Here is a 17700-nt window from a genome sequence, read left to right as displayed (position 1 = left end):
ATGGGCTACTTAAATGAAAGCACTAAGTACTGATAGCAAGGGGCCTAACTTTGTAGCTGGTCTATTTGCAACACTGTAACAAAGGCCAAATACATGTCCACATCTTCACACGCCGGTTGCAACCAGTAAAGAGAGATTGATTGATTGATAGATTTCAGATTGAACGCAATACAATGCTTGACATGCCTAGAGGCAAACAATGCGCACAGAAAATGTTGCAATTGGTCAAGTTAAATCAAGCAAAATGCATTTGGCATCTGAAATGTGCAACTTTGACCCTGAAAAGAATTCACATAATGGGTTATAGCACAACTTGTGCTGATTTCAATTCAATCTGCATTTGGAAACCGGATCAGAGAAGGAGTGCACTGTTCCCGGAGATACCGCAATAACCGCTCAATGCGTGGAGTGGACAGAGCAAGCTCTTTTTCCATCTCCCTGTTCTAAAAATCCATTTAATATGAGGTCCCCAAATAGGAGACGTATCAGATATTAAACTGATAAGAACAGGTGCTACACTTGATCTTGAGTGGCGGCGGCGGCGGCAAGTGGCCACTTGTTTTTAATCTGCATAACCCCACCTATTGTAACCCTCCCCCTTTGTTCCAATGTGCACTACTGAGTGCCAGGAGGAGGTGTGCGAGAGGGAAAATAAAAAAAAACAAGCGAGCAGCTGCCTTCCCTGATGCGGGGTATAGACCCTGCTGCCTAACTATCACCATGCTGCCCGCCGCTGCTCCTGCAGCAGACTGAAGAGGACTGCCACCGCACTGCCTTTTATAGGCCAAGGGCCCATTGTGACACGTGAGGGTTCCAGCCCATTGTGACACGTGAGGGTTCCAGACCATGGCCAAGGGCCCATTGTGACACGTGAGGGTTCCAGACCATGGCCAAGGGCCCATTGTGACATGTGAGGGTTCCGCGCGCAGATTCTATCTAATGCAGGCAGCGCACCTGGTTGCTAGAAAGCATTAGAATACTCACACAGGTGTAGATAGGCAGCATATTCATGATCAGCACAGACACAATTTTAACTTTTTTTAAATACCTATGCACCAACATTTAAAAGTCAGTGTTCCACACAAGAGGGAGACAACGTTTTCCAAAAGAAATCATGCTGTCACAAATGTGGTATGTATGGCAGAACTACTCATGGGCTACTTAAATGAAAGCACTAAGTACTGATAGCAAGGGGCCTAACTTTGTAGCTGGTCTATTTGCAACACTGTAACAAAGGCCAAATACATGTCCACATCTTCACACGCCGGTTGCAACCAGTAAAGAGAGATTGATTGATTGATAGATTTCAGATTGAACGCAATACAATGCTTGACATGCCTAGAGGCAAACAATGCGCACAGAAAATGTTGCAATTGGTCAAGTTAAATCAAGCAAAATGCATTTGGCATCTGAAATGTGCAACTTTGACCCTGAAAAGAATTCACATAATGGGTTATAGCACAACTTGTGCTGATTTCAATTCAATCTGCATTTGGAAGCCGGATCAGAGAAGGAGTGCACTGTTCCCGGAGATACCGCAATAACCGCTCAATGCGTGGAGTGGACAGAGCAAGCTCTTTTTCCATCTCCCTGTTCTAAAAATCCATTTAATATAAGGTCCCCAAATAGGAGACGTATCAGATATTAAACTGATAAGAACAGGTGCTACACTTGATCTTGAGTGGCGGTGACGACGATTTCAGCCGGAAGGCCGAGCAGCAATAACCAGATATGGTTTAGCACTTTCACCACACCAAGGCCTAACGCTGCTCCTTGATCCTAGCCAAAAGGCCGAGAGGCAATAACCAGAAAGCGTTTTGCCCTTGTGCCGCACCAAGGCCTAACACTGGTACCCTTTGGGGAGATGGAGCAAAAGATTGCCCTGAGGAGGACATTTTAGAATACCGGACGCCTTCACAATGACAGTTCTGCTGTTTGTTCAAGCTGTGAGCCACTTGTTTTTAATCTGCATAACCCCACCTATTGTAACCCTCCCCCTTTGTTCCAATGTGCACTACTCAGTGCCAGGAGGAGGTGTGCGAGAGGGAAAATCAAAAAACAAACAAGCGAGCAGCTGTCTTCCCTGAGGCGGGGTATAGACCCTGCTGCCTACATATCACCATGCTGCCCACCGCTGGTCCAGCAGCAGACTGAAGAGGACTGCCACCGCACTGCCTTTTATAGGCCAAGGGCCCATTGTGACACATGAGTGTTCCAGCCCATTGTGACACGTGAGGGTTCCAGACCATGGCCAAGGGCCCATTGTGACATGTGAGGGTTCCGCGCGCAGATTCTTTCTAATGCCGGCAGCGCACCTGGTTGCTAGAAAGCATTAGAATACTCACACAGGTGTAGATAGGCAGCATATTCATGATCAGCACAGACACAATTTTAACTTTTTTTAAATACCTATGCACCAACATTTAAAAGTCAGTGTTCCACACAAGAGGGAGACAACGTTTTCCAAAAGAAATCATGCTGTCACAAATGTGGTACGTATGGCAGAACTACTCATGGGCTACTTAAATGAAAGCACTAAGTACTGATAGCAAGGGGCCTAACTTTGTAGCTGGTCTATTTGCAACACTGTAACAAAGGCCAAATACATGTCCACATCTTCACACGCCGGTTGCAACCAGTAAAGAGAGATTGATTGATTGATAGATTTCAGATTGAACGCAATACAATGCTTGACATGCCTAGAGGCAAACAATGCGCACAGAAAATGTTGCAATTGGTCAAGTTAAATCAAGCAAAATGCATTTGGCATCTGAAATGTGCAACTTTGACCCTGAAAAGAATTCACATAATGGGTTATAGCACAACTTGTGCTGATTTCAATTCAATCTGCATTTGGAAGCCGGATCAGAGAAGGAGTGCACTGTTCCCGGAGATACCGCAATAACCGCTCAATGCGTGGAGTGGACAGAGCAAGCTCTTTTTCCATCTCCCTGTTCTAAAAATCCATTTAATATGAGGTCCCCAAATAGGAGACGTATCAGATATTAAACTGATAAGAACAGGTGCTACACTTGATCTTGAGTGGCAGCAGCGGCGACGACGACGACGACGATTTCAGCCGAAAGGCCGAGCAGCAATAACCAGATATGGTTTAGCACTTTCACCACACCAAGGCCTAACGCTGCTCCTTGATCCTAGCCAAAAGGCCGAGAGGCAATAACCAGAAAGCGTTTTGCCCTTGTGCCGCACCAAGGCCTAACACTGGTACCCTTTGGGGAGATGGAGCAAAAGATTGCCCTGAGGAGGACATTTTAGAATACCGGACGCCTTCACAATGACAGTTCTGCTGTTTGTTCAAGCTGTGAGCCACTTGTTTTTAATCTGCATAACCCCACCTATTGTAACCCTCCCCCTTTGTTCCAATGTGCACTACTCAGTGCCAGGAGGAGGTGTGCGAGAGGGAAAATCAAAAAACAAACAAGCGAGCAGCTGTCTTCCCTGAGGCGGGGTATAGACCCTGCTGCCTACATATCACCATGCTGCCCACCGCTGGTCCAGCAGCAGACTGAAGAGGACTGCCACCGCACTGCCTTTTATAGGCCAAGGGCCCATTGTGACACATGAGTGTTCCAGCCCATTGTGACACGTGAGGGTTCCAGACCATGGCCAAGGGCCCATTGTGACATGTGAGGGTTCCGCGCGCAGATTCTTTCTAATGCCGGCAGCGCACCTGGTTGCTAGAAAGCATTAGAATACTCACACAGGTGTAGATAGGCAGCATATTCATGATCAGCACAGACACAATTTTAACTTTTTTTAAATACCTATGCACCAACATTTAAAAGTCAGTGTTCCACACAAGAGGGAGACAACGTTTTCCAAAAGAAATCATGCTGTCACAAATGTGGTATGTATGGCAGAACTACTCATGGGCTACTTAAATGAAAGCACTAAGTACTGATAGCAAGGGGCCTAACTTTGTAGCTGGTCTATTTGCAACACTGTAACAAAGGCCAAATACATGTCCACATCTTCACACGCCGGTTGCAACCAGTAAAGAGAGATTGATTGATTGATAGATTTCAGATTGAACGCAATACAATGCTTGACATGCCTAGAGGCAAACAATGCGCACAGAAAATGTTGCAATTGGTCAAGTTAAATCAAGCAAAATGCATTTGGCATCTGAAATGTGCAACTTTGACCCTGAAAAGAATTCACATAATGGGTTATAGCACAACTTGTGCTGATTTCAATTCAATCTGCATTTGGAAGCCGGATCAGAGAAGGAGTGCACTGTTCCCGGAGATACCGCAATAACCGCTCAATGCATGGAGTGGACAGAGCAAGCTCTTTTTCCATCTCCCTGTTCTAAAAATCCATTTAATATAAGGTCCCCAAATAGGAGACGTATCAGATATTAAACTGATAAGAACAGGTGCTACACTTGATCTTGAGTGGCGGCGACGACGACGACGATTTTAGCCGAAAGGCCGAGCAGCAATAACCAGATATGGTTTAGCACTTTCACCACACCAAGGCCTAACGCTGCTCCTTGATCCTAGCCAAAAGGCCGAGAGGCAATAACCAGAAAGCGTTTTGCCCTTGTGCCGCACCAAGGCCTAACACTGGTACCCTTTGGGGAGATGGAGCAAAAGATTGCCCTGAGGAGGACATTTTAGAATACCGGACGCCTTCACAATGACAGTTCTGCTGTTTGTTCAAGCTGTGAGCCACTTGTTTTTAATCTGCATAACCCCACCTATTGTAACCCTCCCCCTTTGTTCCAATGTGCACTACTCAGTGCCAGGAGGAGGTGTGCGAGAGGGAAAATCAAAAAACAAACAAGCGAGCAGCTGTCTTCCCTGAGGCGGGGTATAGACCCTGCTGCCTACATATCACCATGCTGCCCACCGCTGGTCCAGCAGCAGACTGAAGAGGACTGCCACCGCACTGCCTTTTATAGGCCAAGGGCCCATTGTGACACATGAGTGTTCCAGCCCATTGTGACACGTGAGGGTTCCAGACCATGGCCAAGGGCCTATTGTGACATGTGAGGGTTCCGCGCGCAGATTCTATCTAATGCAGGCAGCGCACCTGGTTGCTAGAAAGCATTAGAATACTCACACAGGTGTAGATAGGCAGCATATTCATGATCAGCACAGACACAATTTTAACTTTTTTTAAATACCTATGCACCAACATTTAAAAGTCAGTGTTCCACAAGAGGGAGACAACGTTTTCCAAAAGAAATCATGCTGTCACAAATGTGGTATGTATGGCAGAACTACTCATGGGTTACTTAAATGAAAGCACTAAGTACTGATAGCAAGGGGCCTAACTTTGTAGCTGGTCTATTTGCAACACTGTAACAAAGGCCAAATACATGTCCACATCTTCACACGCCGGTTGCAACCAGTAAAGAGAGATTGATTGATTGATAGATTTCAGATTGAACGCAATACAATGCTTGACATGCCTAGAGGCAAACAATGCGCACAGAAAATGTTGCAATTGGTCAAGTTAAATCAAGCAAAATGCATTTGGCATCTGAAATGTGCAACTTTGACCCTGAAAAGAATTCACATAATGGGTTATAGCACAACTTGTGCTGATTTCAATTCAATCTGCATTTGGAAGCCGGATCAGAGAAGGAGTGCACTGTTCCCGGAGATACCGCAATAACCGCTCAATGCGTGGAGTGGACAGAGCAAGCTCTTTTTCCATCTCCCTGTTCTAAAAATCCATTTAATATAAGGTCCCCAAATAGGAGACGTATCAGATATTAAACTGATAAGAACAGATGCTACACTTGATCTTGAGTGGCGGCGACGACGATTTCAGCCGGAAGGCCGAGCAGCAATAACCAGATATGGTTTAGCACTTTCACCACACCAAGGCCTAACGCTGCTCCTTGATCCTAGCCAAAAGGCCAAGAGGCAATAACCAGAAAGCGTTTTGCCCTTGTGCCGCACCAAGGCCTAACACTGGTACCCTTTGGGGAGATGGAGCAAAAGATTGCCCTGAGGAGGACATTTTAGAATACCGGACGCCTTCACAATGACAGTTCTGCTGTTTGTTCAAGCTGTGAGCCACTTGTTTTTAATCTGCATAACCCCACCTATTGTAACCCTCCCCCTTTGTTCCAATGTGCACTACTCAGTGCCAGGAGGAGGTGTGCGAGAGGGAAAATCAAAAAACAAACAAGCGAGCAGCTGTCTTCCCTGAGGCGGGGTATAGACCCTGCTGCCTACATATCACCATGCTGCCCACCGCTGGTCCAGCAGCAGACTGAAGAGGACTGCCACCGCACTGCCTTTTATAGGCCAAGGGCCCATTGTGACACATGAGTGTTCCAGCCCATTGTGACACGTGAGGGTTCCAGACCATGGCCAAGGGCCTATTGTGACATGTGAGGGTTCCGCGCGCAGATTCTATCTAATGCAGGCAGCGCACCTGGTTGCTAGAAAGCATTAGAATACTCACACAGGTGTAGATAGGCAGCATATTCATGATCAGCACAGACACAATTTTAACTTTTTTTAAATACCTATGCACCAACATTTAAAAGTCAGTGTTCCACAAGAGGGAGACAACGTTTTCCAAAAGAAATCATGCTGTCACAAATGTGGTATGTATGGCAGAACTACTCATGGGTTACTTAAATGAAAGCACTAAGTACTGATAGCAAGGGGCCTAACTTTGTAGCTGGTCTATTTGCAACACTGTAACAAAGGCCAAATACATGTCCACATCTTCACACGCCGGTTGCAACCAGTAAAGAGAGATTGATTGATTGATAGATTTCAGATTGAACGCAATACAATGCTTGACATGCCTAGAGGCAAACAATGCGCACAGAAAATGTTGCAATTGGTCAAGTTAAATCAAGCAAAATGCATTTGGCATCTGAAATGTGCAACTTTGACCCTGAAAAGAATTCACATAATGGGTTATAGCACAACTTGTGCTGATTTCAATTCAATCTGCATTTGGAAGCCGGATCAGAGAAGGAGTGCACTGTTCCCGGAGATACCGCAATAACCGCTCAATGCGTGGAGTGGACAGAGCAAGCTCTTTTTCCATCTCCCTGTTCTAAAAATCCATTTAATATAAGGTCCCCAAATAGGAGACGTATCAGATATTAAACTGATAAGAACAGGTGCTACACTTGATCTTGAGTGGCGGCGACGACAACGACGACGATTTCAGCCGAAAGACCGAGCAGCAATAACCAGATATGGTTTAGCACTTTCACCACACCAAGGCCTAACGCTGCTCCTTGATCCTAGCCAAAAGGCCAAGAGGCAATAACCAGAAAGCGTTTTGCCCTTGTGCCGCACCAAGGCCTAACACTGGTACCCTTTGGGGAGATGGAGCAAAAGATTGCCCTGAGGAGGACATTTTAGAATACCGGACGCCTTCACAATGACAGTTCTGCTGTTTGTTCAAGCTGTGAGCCACTTGTTTTTAATCTGCATAACCCCACCTATTGTAACCCTCCCCCTTTGTTCCAATGTGCACGACTCAGTGCCAGGAGGTGGTGTGCGAGAGGGAAAATCAAAAAACAAACAAGCGAGCAGCTGTCTTCCCTGAGGCGGGGTATAGACCCTGCTGCCTACATATCACCATGCTGCCCACCGCTGGTCCAGCAGCAGACTGAAGAGGACTGCCACCGCACTGCCTTTTATAGGCCAAGGGCCCATTGTGACACATGAGTGTTCCAGCCCATTGTGACACGTGAGGGTTCCAGACCATGGCCAAGGGCCCATTGTGACATGTGATGGTTCCGCGCGCAGATTCTATCTAATGCAGGCAGCGCACCTGGTTGCTAGAAAGCATTAGAATACTCACACAGGTGTAGATAGGCAGCATATTCATGATCAGCACAGACACAATTTTAACTTTTTTTAAATACCTATGCACCAACATTTAAAAGTCAGTGTTCCACAAGAGGGAGACAACGTTTCCCAAAAGAAATCATGCTGTCACAAATGTGGTATGTATGGCAGAACTACTCATGGGCTACTTAAATGAAAGCACTAAGTACTGATAGCAAGGGGCCTAACTTTGTAGCTGGTCTATTTGCAACACTGTAACAAAGGCCAAATACATGTCCACATCTTCACACGCCGGTTGCAACCAGTAAAGAGAGATTGATTGATTGATAGATTTCAGATTGAACGCAATACAATGCTTGACATGCCTAGAGGCAAACAATGCGCACAGAAAATGTTGCAATTGGTCAAGTTAAATCAAGCAAAATGCATTTGGCATCTGAAATGTGCAACTTTGACCCTGAAAAGAATTCACATAATGGGTTATAGCACAACTTGTGCTGATTTCAATTCAATCTGCATTTGGAAGCCGGATCAGAGAAGGAGTGCACTGTTCCCGGAGATACCGCAATAACCGCTCAATGCGTGGAGTGGACAGAGCAAGCTCTTTTTCCATCTCCCTGTTCTAAAAATCCATTTAATATAAGGTCCCCAAATAGGAGACGTATCAGATATTAAACTGATAAGAACAGGTGCTACACTTGATCTTGAGTGGCGGCGACGACAACGACGACGACGATTTCAGCCGAAAGACCGAGCAGCAATAACCAGATATGGTTTAGCACTTTCACCACACCAAGGCCTAACGCTGCTCCTTGATCCTAGCCAAAAGGCCAAGAGGCAATAACCAGAAAGCGTTTTGCCCTTGTGCCGCACCAAGGCCTAACACTGGTACCCTTTGGGGAGATGGAGCAAAAGATTGCCCTGAGGAGGACATTTTAGAATACCGGACGCCTTCACAATGACAGTTCTGCTGTTTGTTCAAGCTGTGAGCCACTTGTTTTTAATCTGCATAACCCCACCTATTGTAACCCTCCCCCTTTGTTCCAATGTGCACTACTCAGTGCCAGGAGGTGGTGTGCGAGAGGGAAAATCAAAAAACAAACAAGCGAGCAGCTGTCTTCCCTGAGGCGGGGTATAGACCCTGCTGCCTACATATCACCATGCTGCCCACCGCTGGTCCAGCAGCAGACTGAAGAGGACTGCCACCGCACTGCCTTTTATAGGCCAAGGGCCCATTGTGACACATGAGTGTTCCAGCCCATTGTGACACGTGAGGGTTCCAGACCATGGCCAAGGGCCCATTGTGACATGTGAGGGTTCCGCGCGCAGATTCTATCTAATGCAGGCAGCGCACCTGGTTGCTAGAAAGCATTAGAATACTCACACAGGTGTAGATAGGCAGCATATTCATGATCAGCACAGACACAATTTTAACTTTTTTTAAATACCTATGCACCAACATTTAAAAGTCAGTGTTCCACAAGAGGGAGACAACGTTTCCCAAAAGAAATCATGCTGTCACAAATGTGGTATGTATGGCAGAACTACTCATGGGCTACTTAAATGAAAGCACTAAGTACTGATAGCAAGGGGCCTAACTTTGTAGCTGGTCTATTTGCAACACTGTAACAAAGGCCAAATACATGTCCACATCTTCACACGCCGGTTGCAACCAGTAAAGAGAGATTGATTGATTGATAGATTTCAGATTGAACGCAATACAATGCTTGACATGCCTAGAGGCAAACAATGCGCACAGAAAATGTTGCAATTGGTCAAGTTAAATCAAGCAAAATGCATTTGGCATCTGAAATGTGCAACTTTGACCCTGAAAAGAATTCACATAATGGGTTATAGCTAGTGTTGAGCATTCCGATGCTGCAAGTATCGGGTATCGGCCGATACTTGCTGTATCGGAATTTCCGATACCGAGATCCGATATTTTTGTAATATCGGATATCGGTATCGAAACAACATTAATGTAAAAAGGTGTAAAAGAAAGAATTAAAATAAAAAAAATCGCTATACTCACCTGTCCGACGCAGCCGGGACCTCAGCGAAGGAACCGGCAGCGTTGTTTGTTTAAAATTCGCGCTTTTACTTGCTTACGTGAATTCCCGGCTTCTGATTGGTCAGGGCGGCCATGTTGCCGGGACGCGGACCAATCACAGCAAGCCGTGACGAAATTACGTCACGGCTTGCTGTGATTGGTCCGCGTCCCGGCAACATGGCCGCCATTAACCAATCACAAGCCGTGACGTCACGGGAGGCTGGACACGCGCTTATTTTGAAAAGCGCGCGTGTCCAGCCTCCCGTGACGTCACGGCTTGTGATTGGTCACGGCGCCATATTGCCGGGATGCGGACCAATCACAGCAAGCCGTGACGAAATTACGTCACGGCTTGCTGTGATTGGTCCGCGTCCCAGGAACATGGCCGCCATTAACCAATCACAAGCCGTGACGTCACGGGAGGCTGGACACGCGCTTATTTTGAAAAGCGCGCGTGTCCAGCCTCCCGTGACGTCACGGCTTGTGATTGGTCACGGCGCCATATTGCCGGGATGCGGACCAATCACAGCAAGCCGTGACGAAATTACGTCACGGCTTGCTGTGATTGGTCCGCGTCCCAGGAACATGGCCGCCATTAACCAATCACAAGCCGTGACGTCACGGGAGGCTGGACACGCGCTTATTTTGAAAAGCGCGCGTGTCCAGCCTCCCGTGACGTCACGGCTTGTGATTGGTCACGGCGCCATATTGCCGGGACGCGGACCAATCACAGCAAGCCGTGACGTAATTTCGTCACGGCTTGCTGTGATTGGTCCGAGTCCCGGCAACATGGCCGCCCTGACCAATCAGAAGCCGGGAATTCACGTAAGCAAGTAAAAGCGCGAATTTTAAAGAAACAACGCTGCCGCTTACAATCGCCGAGGTCCCGGCTGCGTCGGACAGGTGAGTATAGCGATATTTTTTATTTTAATTCTTTATTTTACACATTTATATGGTTCCCAGGGCCTGAAGGAGAGTTTCCTCTCCTTCAGACCCTGGGAACCATCAGGAATACCGTCCGATACCTGAGTCCCATTGACTTGTATTGGTATCGGGTATCGGTATCGGATTGGATCCGATATTTTGCCGGTATCGGCCGATACTTTCCGATACCGATACTTTCAAGTATCGGACGGTATCGCTCAACACTAGTTATAGCACAACTTGTGCTGATTTCAATTCAATCTGCATTTGGAAGCCGGATCAGAGAAGGAGTGCACTGTTCCCGGAGATACCGCAATAACCGCTCAATGCGTGGAGTGGACAGAGCAAGCTCTTTTTCCATCTCCCTGTTCTAAAAATCCATTTAATATAAGGTCCCCAAATAGGAGACGTATCAGATATTAAACTGATAAGAACAGGTGCTACACTTGATCTTGAGTGGCGGCGACGACGACGACGATTTCAGCCGAAAGGCCGAGCAGCAATAACCAGATATGGTTTAGCACTTTCACCACACCAAGGCCTAATGCTGCTCCTTGATCCTAGCCAAAAGGCCAAGAGGCAATAACCAGAAAGCGTTTTGCCCTTGTGCCGCACCAAGGCCTAACACTGGTACCCTTTGGGGAGATGGAGCAAAAGATTGCCCTGAGGAGGACATTTTAGAATACCGGACGCCTTCACAATGACAGTTCTGCTGTTTGTTCAAGCTGTGAGCCACTTGTTTTTAATCTGCATAACCCCACCTATTGTAACCCTCCCCCTTTGTTCCAATGTGCACTACTCAGTGCCAGGAGGAGGTGTGCGAGAGGGAAAATCAAAAAACAAACAAGCGAGCAGCTGTCTTCCCTGAGGCGGGGTATAGACCCTGCTGCCTACATATCACCATGCTGCCCACCGCTGGTCCAGCAGCAGACTGAAGAGGACTGCCACCGCACTGCCTTTTATAGGCCAAGGGCCCATTGTGACACATGAGTGTTCCAGCCCATTGTGACACGTGAGGGTTCCAGACCATGGCCAAGGGCCCATTGTGACATGTGAGGGTTCCGCGCGCAGATTCTATCTAATGCAGGCAGCGCACCTGGTTGCTAGAAAGCATTAGAATACTCACACAGGTGTAGATAGGCAGCATATTCATGATCAGCACAGACACAATTTTAACTTTTTTTAAATACCTATGCACCAACATTTAAAAGTCAGTGTTCCACACAAGAGGGAGACAACGTTTTCCAAAAGAAATCATGCTGTCACAAATGTGGTATGTATGGCAGAACTACTCATGGGCTACTTAAATGAAAGCACTAAGTACTGATAGCAAGGGGCCTAACTTTGTAGCTGGTCTATTTGCAACACTGTAACAAAGGCCAAATACATGTCCACATCTTCACACGCCGGTTGCAACCAGTAAAGAGAGATTGATTGATTGATAGATTTCAGATTGAACGCAATACAATGCTTGACATGCCTAGAGGCAAACAATGCGCACAGAAAATGTTGCAATTGGTCAAGTTAAATCAAGCAAAATGCATTTGGCATCTGAAATGTGCAACTTTGACCCTGAAAAGAATTCACATAATGGGTTATAGCACAACTTGTGCTGATTTCAATTCAATCTGCATTTGGAAGCCGGATCAGAGAAGGAGTGCACTGTTCCCGGAGATACCGCAATAACCGCTCAATGCGTGGAGTGGACAGAGCAAGCTCTTTTTCCATCTCCCTGTTCTAAAAATCCATTTAATATAAGGTCCCCAAATAGGAGACGTATCAGATATTAAACTGATAAGAACAGGTGCTACACTTGATCTTGAGTGGCGGCGACGACGACGACGATTTCAGCCGAAAGGCCGAGCAGCAATAACCAGATATGGTTTAGCACTTTCACCACACCAAGGCCTAATGCTGCTCCTTGATCCTAGCCAAAAGGCCAAGAGGCAATAACCAGAAAGCGTTTTGCCCTTGTGCCGCACCAAGGCCTAACACTGGTACCCTTTGGGGAGATGGAGCAAAAGATTGCCCTGAGGAGGACATTTTAGAATACCGGACGCCTTCACAATGACAGTTCTGCTGTTTGTTCAAGCTGTGAGCCACTTGTTTTTAATCTGCATAACCCCACCTATTGTAACCCTCCCCCTTTGTTCCAATGTGCACTACTCAGTGCCAGGAGGAGGTGTGCGAGAGGGAAAATCAAAAAACAAACAAGCGAGCAGCTGTCTTCCCTGAGGCGGGGTATAGACCCTGCTGCCTACATATCACCATGCTGCCCACCGCTGGTCCAGCAGCAGACTGAAGAGGACTGCCACCGCACTGCCTTTTATAGGCCAAGGGCCCATTGTGACACATGAGTGTTCCAGCCCATTGTGACACGTGAGGGTTCCAGACCATGGCCAAGGGCCCATTGTGACATGTGAGGGTTCCGCGCGCAGATTCTATCTAATGCAGGCAGCGCACCTGGTTGCTAGAAAGCATTAGAATACTCACACAGGTGTAGATAGGCAGCATATTCATGATCAGCACAGACACAATTTTAACTTTTTTTAAATACCTATGCACCAACATTTAAAAGTCAGTGTTCCACACAAGAGGGAGACAACGTTTTCCAAAAGAAATCATGCTGTCACAAATGTGGTATGTATGGCAGAACTACTCATGGGCTACTTAAATGAAAGCACTAAGTACTGATAGCAAGGGGCCTAACTTTGTAGCTGGTCTATTTGCAACACTGTAACAAAGGCCAAATACATGTCCACATCTTCACACGCCGGTTGCAACCAGTAAAGAGAGATTGATTGATTGATAGATTTCAGATTGAACGCAATACAATGCTTGACATGCCTAGAGGCAAACAATGCGCACAGAAAATGTTGCAATTGGTCAAGTTAAATCAAGCAAAATGCATTTGGCATCTGAAATGTGCAACTTTGACCCTGAAAAGAATTCACATAATGGGTTATAGCACAACTTGTGCTGATTTCAATTCAATCTGCATTTGGAAGCCGGATCAGAGAAGGAGTGCACTGTTCCCGGAGATACCGCAATAACCGCTCAATGCGTGGAGTGGACAGAGCAAGCTCTTTTTCCATCTCCCTGTTCTAAAAATCCATTTAATATAAGGTCCCCAAATAGGAGACGTATCAGATATTAAACTGATAAGAACAGGTGCTACACTTGATCTTGAGTGGCAGCGACGACGACGACGACGATTTCAGCCGAAAGACCGAGCAGCAATAACCAGATATGGTTTAGCACTTTCACCACACCAAGGCCTAACGCTGCTCCTTGATCCTAGCCAAACGGCCGAGAGGCAATAACCAGAAAGCGTTTTGCCCTTGTGCCGCACCAAGGCCTAACACTGGTACCCTTTGGGGAGATGGAGCAAAAGATTGCCCTGAGGAGGACATTTTAGAATACCGGACGCCTTCACAATGACAGTTCTGCTGTTTGTTCAAGCTGTGAGCCACTTGTTTTTAATCTGCATAACCCCACCTATTGTAACCCTCCCCCTTTGTTCCAATGTGCACTACTCAGTGCCAGGAGGTGGTGTGCGAGAGGGAAAATCAAAAAACAAACAAGCGAGCAGCTGTCTTCCCTGAGGCGGGGTATAGACCCTGCTGCCTACATATCACCATGCTGCCCACCGCTGGTCCAGCAGCAGACTGAAGAGGACTGCCACCGCACTGCCTTTTATAGGCCAAGGGCCCATTGTGACACATGAGTGTTCCAGCCCATTGTGACACGTGAGGGTTCCAGACCATGGCCAAGGGCCCATTGTGACATGTGAGGGTTCCGCGCGCAGATTCTATCTAATGCAGGCAGCGCACCTGGTTGCTAGAAAGCATTAGAATACTCACACAGGTGTAGATAGGCAGCATATTCATGATCAGCACAGACACAATTTTAACTTTTTTTAAATACCTATGCACCAACATTTAAAAGTCAGTGTTCCACACAAGAGGGAGACAACGTTTTCCAAAAGAAATCATGCTGTCACAAATGTGGTATGTATGGCAGAACTACTCATGGGCTACTTAAATGAAAGCACTAAGTACTGATAGCAAGGGGCCTAACTTTGTAGCTGGTCTATTTGCAACACTGTAACAAAGGCCAAATACATGTCCACATCTTCACACGCCGGTTGCAACCAGTAAAGAGAGATTGATTGATTGATAGATTTCAGATTGAACGCAATACAATGCTTGACATGCCTAGAGGCAAACAATGCGCACAGAAAATGTTGCAATTGGTCAAGTTAAATCAAGCAAAATGCATTTGGCATCTGAAATGTGCAACTTTGACCCTGAAAAGAATTCACATAATGGGTTATAGCACAACTTGTGCTGATTTCAATTCAATCTGCATTTGGAAGCCGGATCAGAGAAGGAGTGCACTGTTCCCGGAGATACCGCAATAACCGCTCAATGCATGGAGTGGACAGAGCAAGCTCTTTTTCCATCTCCCTGTTCTAAAAATCCATTTAATATAAGGTCCCCAAATAGGAGACGTATCAGATATTAAACTGATAAGAACAGGTGCTACACTTGATCTTGAGTGGCGGCGACGACGACGACTTCAGCCGAAAGGCCGAGCAGCAATAACCAGATATGGTTTAGCACTTTCACCACACCAAGGCCTAATGCTGCTCCTTGATCCTAGCCAAAAGGCCAAGAGGCAATAACCAGAAAGCGTTTTGCCCTTGTGCCGCACCAAGGCCTAACACTGGTACCCTTTGGGGAGATGGAGCAAAAGATTGCCCTGAGGAGGACATTTTAGAATACCGGACGCCTTCACAATGACAGTTCTGCTGTTTGTTCAAGCTGTGAGCCACTTGTTTTTAATCTGCATAACCCCACCTATTGTAACCCTCCCCCTTTGTTCCAATGTGCACTACTCAGTGCCAGGAGGAGGTGTGCGAGAGGGAAAATCAAAAAACAAACAAGCGAGCAGCTGTCTTCCCTGAGGCTGGGTATAGACCCTGCTGCCTACATATCACCATGCTGCCCACCGCTGGTCCAGCAGCAGACTGAAGAGGACTGCCACCGCACTGCCTTTTATAGGCCAAGGGCCCATTGTGACACATGAGTGTTCCAGCCCATTGTGACACGTGAGGGTTCCAGACCATGGCCAAGGGCCCATTGTGACATGTGAGGGTTCCGCGCGCAGATTCTATCTAATGCAGGCAGCGCACCTGGTTGCTAGAAAGCATTAGAATACTCACACAGGTGTAGATAGGCAGCATATTCATGATCAGCACAGACACAATTTTAACTTTTTTTAAATACCTATGCACCAACATTTAAAAGTCAGTGTTCCACACAAGAGGGAGACAACGTTTTCCAAAAGAAATCATGCTGTCACAAATGTGGTATGTATGGCAGAACTACTCATGGGCTACTTAAATGAAAGCACTAAGTACTGATAGCAAGGGGCCTAACTTTGTAGCTGGTCTATTTGCAACACTGTAACAAAGGCCAAATACATGTCCACATCTTCACACGCCGGTTGCAACCAGTAAAGAGAGATTGATTGATTGATAGATTTCAGATTGAACCAGAGGCGTAGCTAAGGGTTCAGCTCAGGGGGGGCGAACCATCTGAGAGGGCCCCTAACCCTTGATTACAACTATGGTGGCACACTTTAATCATGGGTATAAGGGGAACTGTCATGATCTCTGCAGGCAGAGATCATAGCAAGCCTATAGAGGGACAAGCTCTCGGAAGATGGAACTATACTGACCATGACCTAAGCCTGCCGCGCAACTAGAAATAGCCAGGTAGCATTTCCTATTTATCGCTAGATGCCCAGCTCTGGCCTAAGACCTAAATAGCTAGCAGAGGGAAATATAAGACCTGGCTCACCTCTAGAGAAATATTCCAAAGAAGACAGTAGCCCCCCACATATAATGACGGTGAGTTCAGATGAAACAACAAACGCAGCAGGAAAATAGTCTTAGCAAATTTGAGGTCCGCTTACTAGATAGCAGAAGACAGATAGTATACTTTCATGGTCAGCAGAAAAACACTAACAAAACACCATCCAGAGATTACCTTAAACTCTGGCATTAACTCATAACGCCAGAGTAGCAATCCCTGATCAACGAGAGCTTTCCAGACACAGTAACAAAACTTCAGCTGTGAACTGGAACAAATAGGCAAAACAAAACATGGACAAAAGTCCAACTTATCTAGTAGTAGTCTAGAAGCAGGAACAAGCACTGAGAGGCATCAGATAACATTGTTGACCGGCAAGAAACCACCAGAGAAATGAGCTTAAATAGCGACACCCACTACTGATGGAACCAGGTGAAACAGGAAAGAGGATGACAAGTCCAATTCCACAAGCGGCCACCGGGGGAGCCCAGAATCCAAATTCACAACAGTACCCCCCCCTCAAGGAGGGGGCACCGAACCCTCACCAGATCCACCAGGGCGACCAGGATGAGCCCTATGGAAGGCACGAACAAGATCAGAAGCATGAACATCAGATGCATTGACCCAAGAATTATCCTCCTGGCCGTAACCCTTCCAGTTGACCAGATACTGGAGTCTCCGTCTGGAAACACGAGAGTCCAAAATTTTCTCCACAACGTACTCCAACTCACCCTCAACCAACACCGGAGCAGGAGGCTCAACTGAAGGTACCACAGGTACCTCATACCTGCGCAATAACGACCGATGAAAAACGTTATGAATGGAAAAGGACGCAGGGAGGTCCAAACGGAAAGAAACAGGATTAAGAATCTCCAATATTCTATAAGGGCCGATGAACCGAGGTTTAAACTTAGGAGAAGAGACCCTCATAGGGACAAAACGAGAAGACAACCACACCAAATCTCCAACACAAAGCCGAGAACCAACACGACGATGACGGTTGGCAAAACGCTGAGTCTTCTCCTGGGACAACTTCAAATTGTCC

At 46.6% G+C, this 17700-nt stretch overlaps 8 non-coding genes and 3 pseudogenes across 8 annotated transcripts; all 11 read right to left on the bottom strand.

The window, feature by feature from the left end:
- Positions 1–358: 358 nt before the first annotated feature.
- On the bottom strand, positions 359–536 carry LOC143783622 (U2 spliceosomal RNA; annotated as a pseudogene).
- Positions 537–1510: 974 nt separating this feature from the next.
- On the bottom strand, positions 1511–1698 carry LOC143783534 (U2 spliceosomal RNA). The gene has a single exon (XR_013217239.1). It is a non-coding gene; the product is annotated as a U2 spliceosomal RNA (small nuclear RNA).
- A 1173-nt stretch (positions 1699–2871) lies between these two features.
- On the bottom strand, positions 2872–3074 carry LOC143783606 (U2 spliceosomal RNA; annotated as a pseudogene).
- A 1173-nt stretch (positions 3075–4247) lies between these two features.
- LOC143783597 (U2 spliceosomal RNA) lies at positions 4248–4441 on the bottom strand. Its single transcript, XR_013217301.1, has one exon. It is a non-coding gene; the product is annotated as a U2 spliceosomal RNA (small nuclear RNA).
- A 1171-nt stretch (positions 4442–5612) lies between these two features.
- On the bottom strand, positions 5613–5800 carry LOC143784108 (U2 spliceosomal RNA). The gene has a single exon (XR_013217710.1). It is a non-coding gene; the product is annotated as a U2 spliceosomal RNA (small nuclear RNA).
- Positions 5801–6971: 1171 nt separating this feature from the next.
- LOC143783571 (U2 spliceosomal RNA) lies at positions 6972–7168 on the bottom strand. Its single transcript, XR_013217275.1, has one exon. It is a non-coding gene; the product is annotated as a U2 spliceosomal RNA (small nuclear RNA).
- Positions 7169–8339: 1171 nt separating this feature from the next.
- On the bottom strand, positions 8340–8530 carry LOC143783591 (U2 spliceosomal RNA). Its single transcript, XR_013217295.1, has one exon. It is a non-coding gene; the product is annotated as a U2 spliceosomal RNA (small nuclear RNA).
- A 2531-nt stretch (positions 8531–11061) lies between these two features.
- Positions 11062–11255, bottom strand: LOC143783568 (U2 spliceosomal RNA). Its single transcript, XR_013217272.1, has one exon. It is a non-coding gene; the product is annotated as a U2 spliceosomal RNA (small nuclear RNA).
- A 1173-nt stretch (positions 11256–12428) lies between these two features.
- On the bottom strand, positions 12429–12622 carry LOC143783567 (U2 spliceosomal RNA). The gene has a single exon (XR_013217271.1). It is a non-coding gene; the product is annotated as a U2 spliceosomal RNA (small nuclear RNA).
- A 1173-nt stretch (positions 12623–13795) lies between these two features.
- Positions 13796–13992, bottom strand: LOC143783589 (U2 spliceosomal RNA). Its single transcript, XR_013217293.1, has one exon. It is a non-coding gene; the product is annotated as a U2 spliceosomal RNA (small nuclear RNA).
- A 1173-nt stretch (positions 13993–15165) lies between these two features.
- LOC143783602 (U2 spliceosomal RNA) lies at positions 15166–15381 on the bottom strand (annotated as a pseudogene).
- Positions 15382–17700: the final 2319 nt, after the last annotated feature.

This window comes from Ranitomeya variabilis, chromosome 6, assembly GCF_051348905.1.
Source record: "Ranitomeya variabilis isolate aRanVar5 chromosome 6, aRanVar5.hap1, whole genome shotgun sequence".
Classification (NCBI taxonomy): Eukaryota; Metazoa; Chordata; class Amphibia; order Anura; family Dendrobatidae; genus Ranitomeya; species Ranitomeya variabilis.
The sequence above is the reverse complement of the archived record's forward strand: the minus strand, read 5'-3'. Positions and strand labels throughout refer to the sequence as shown.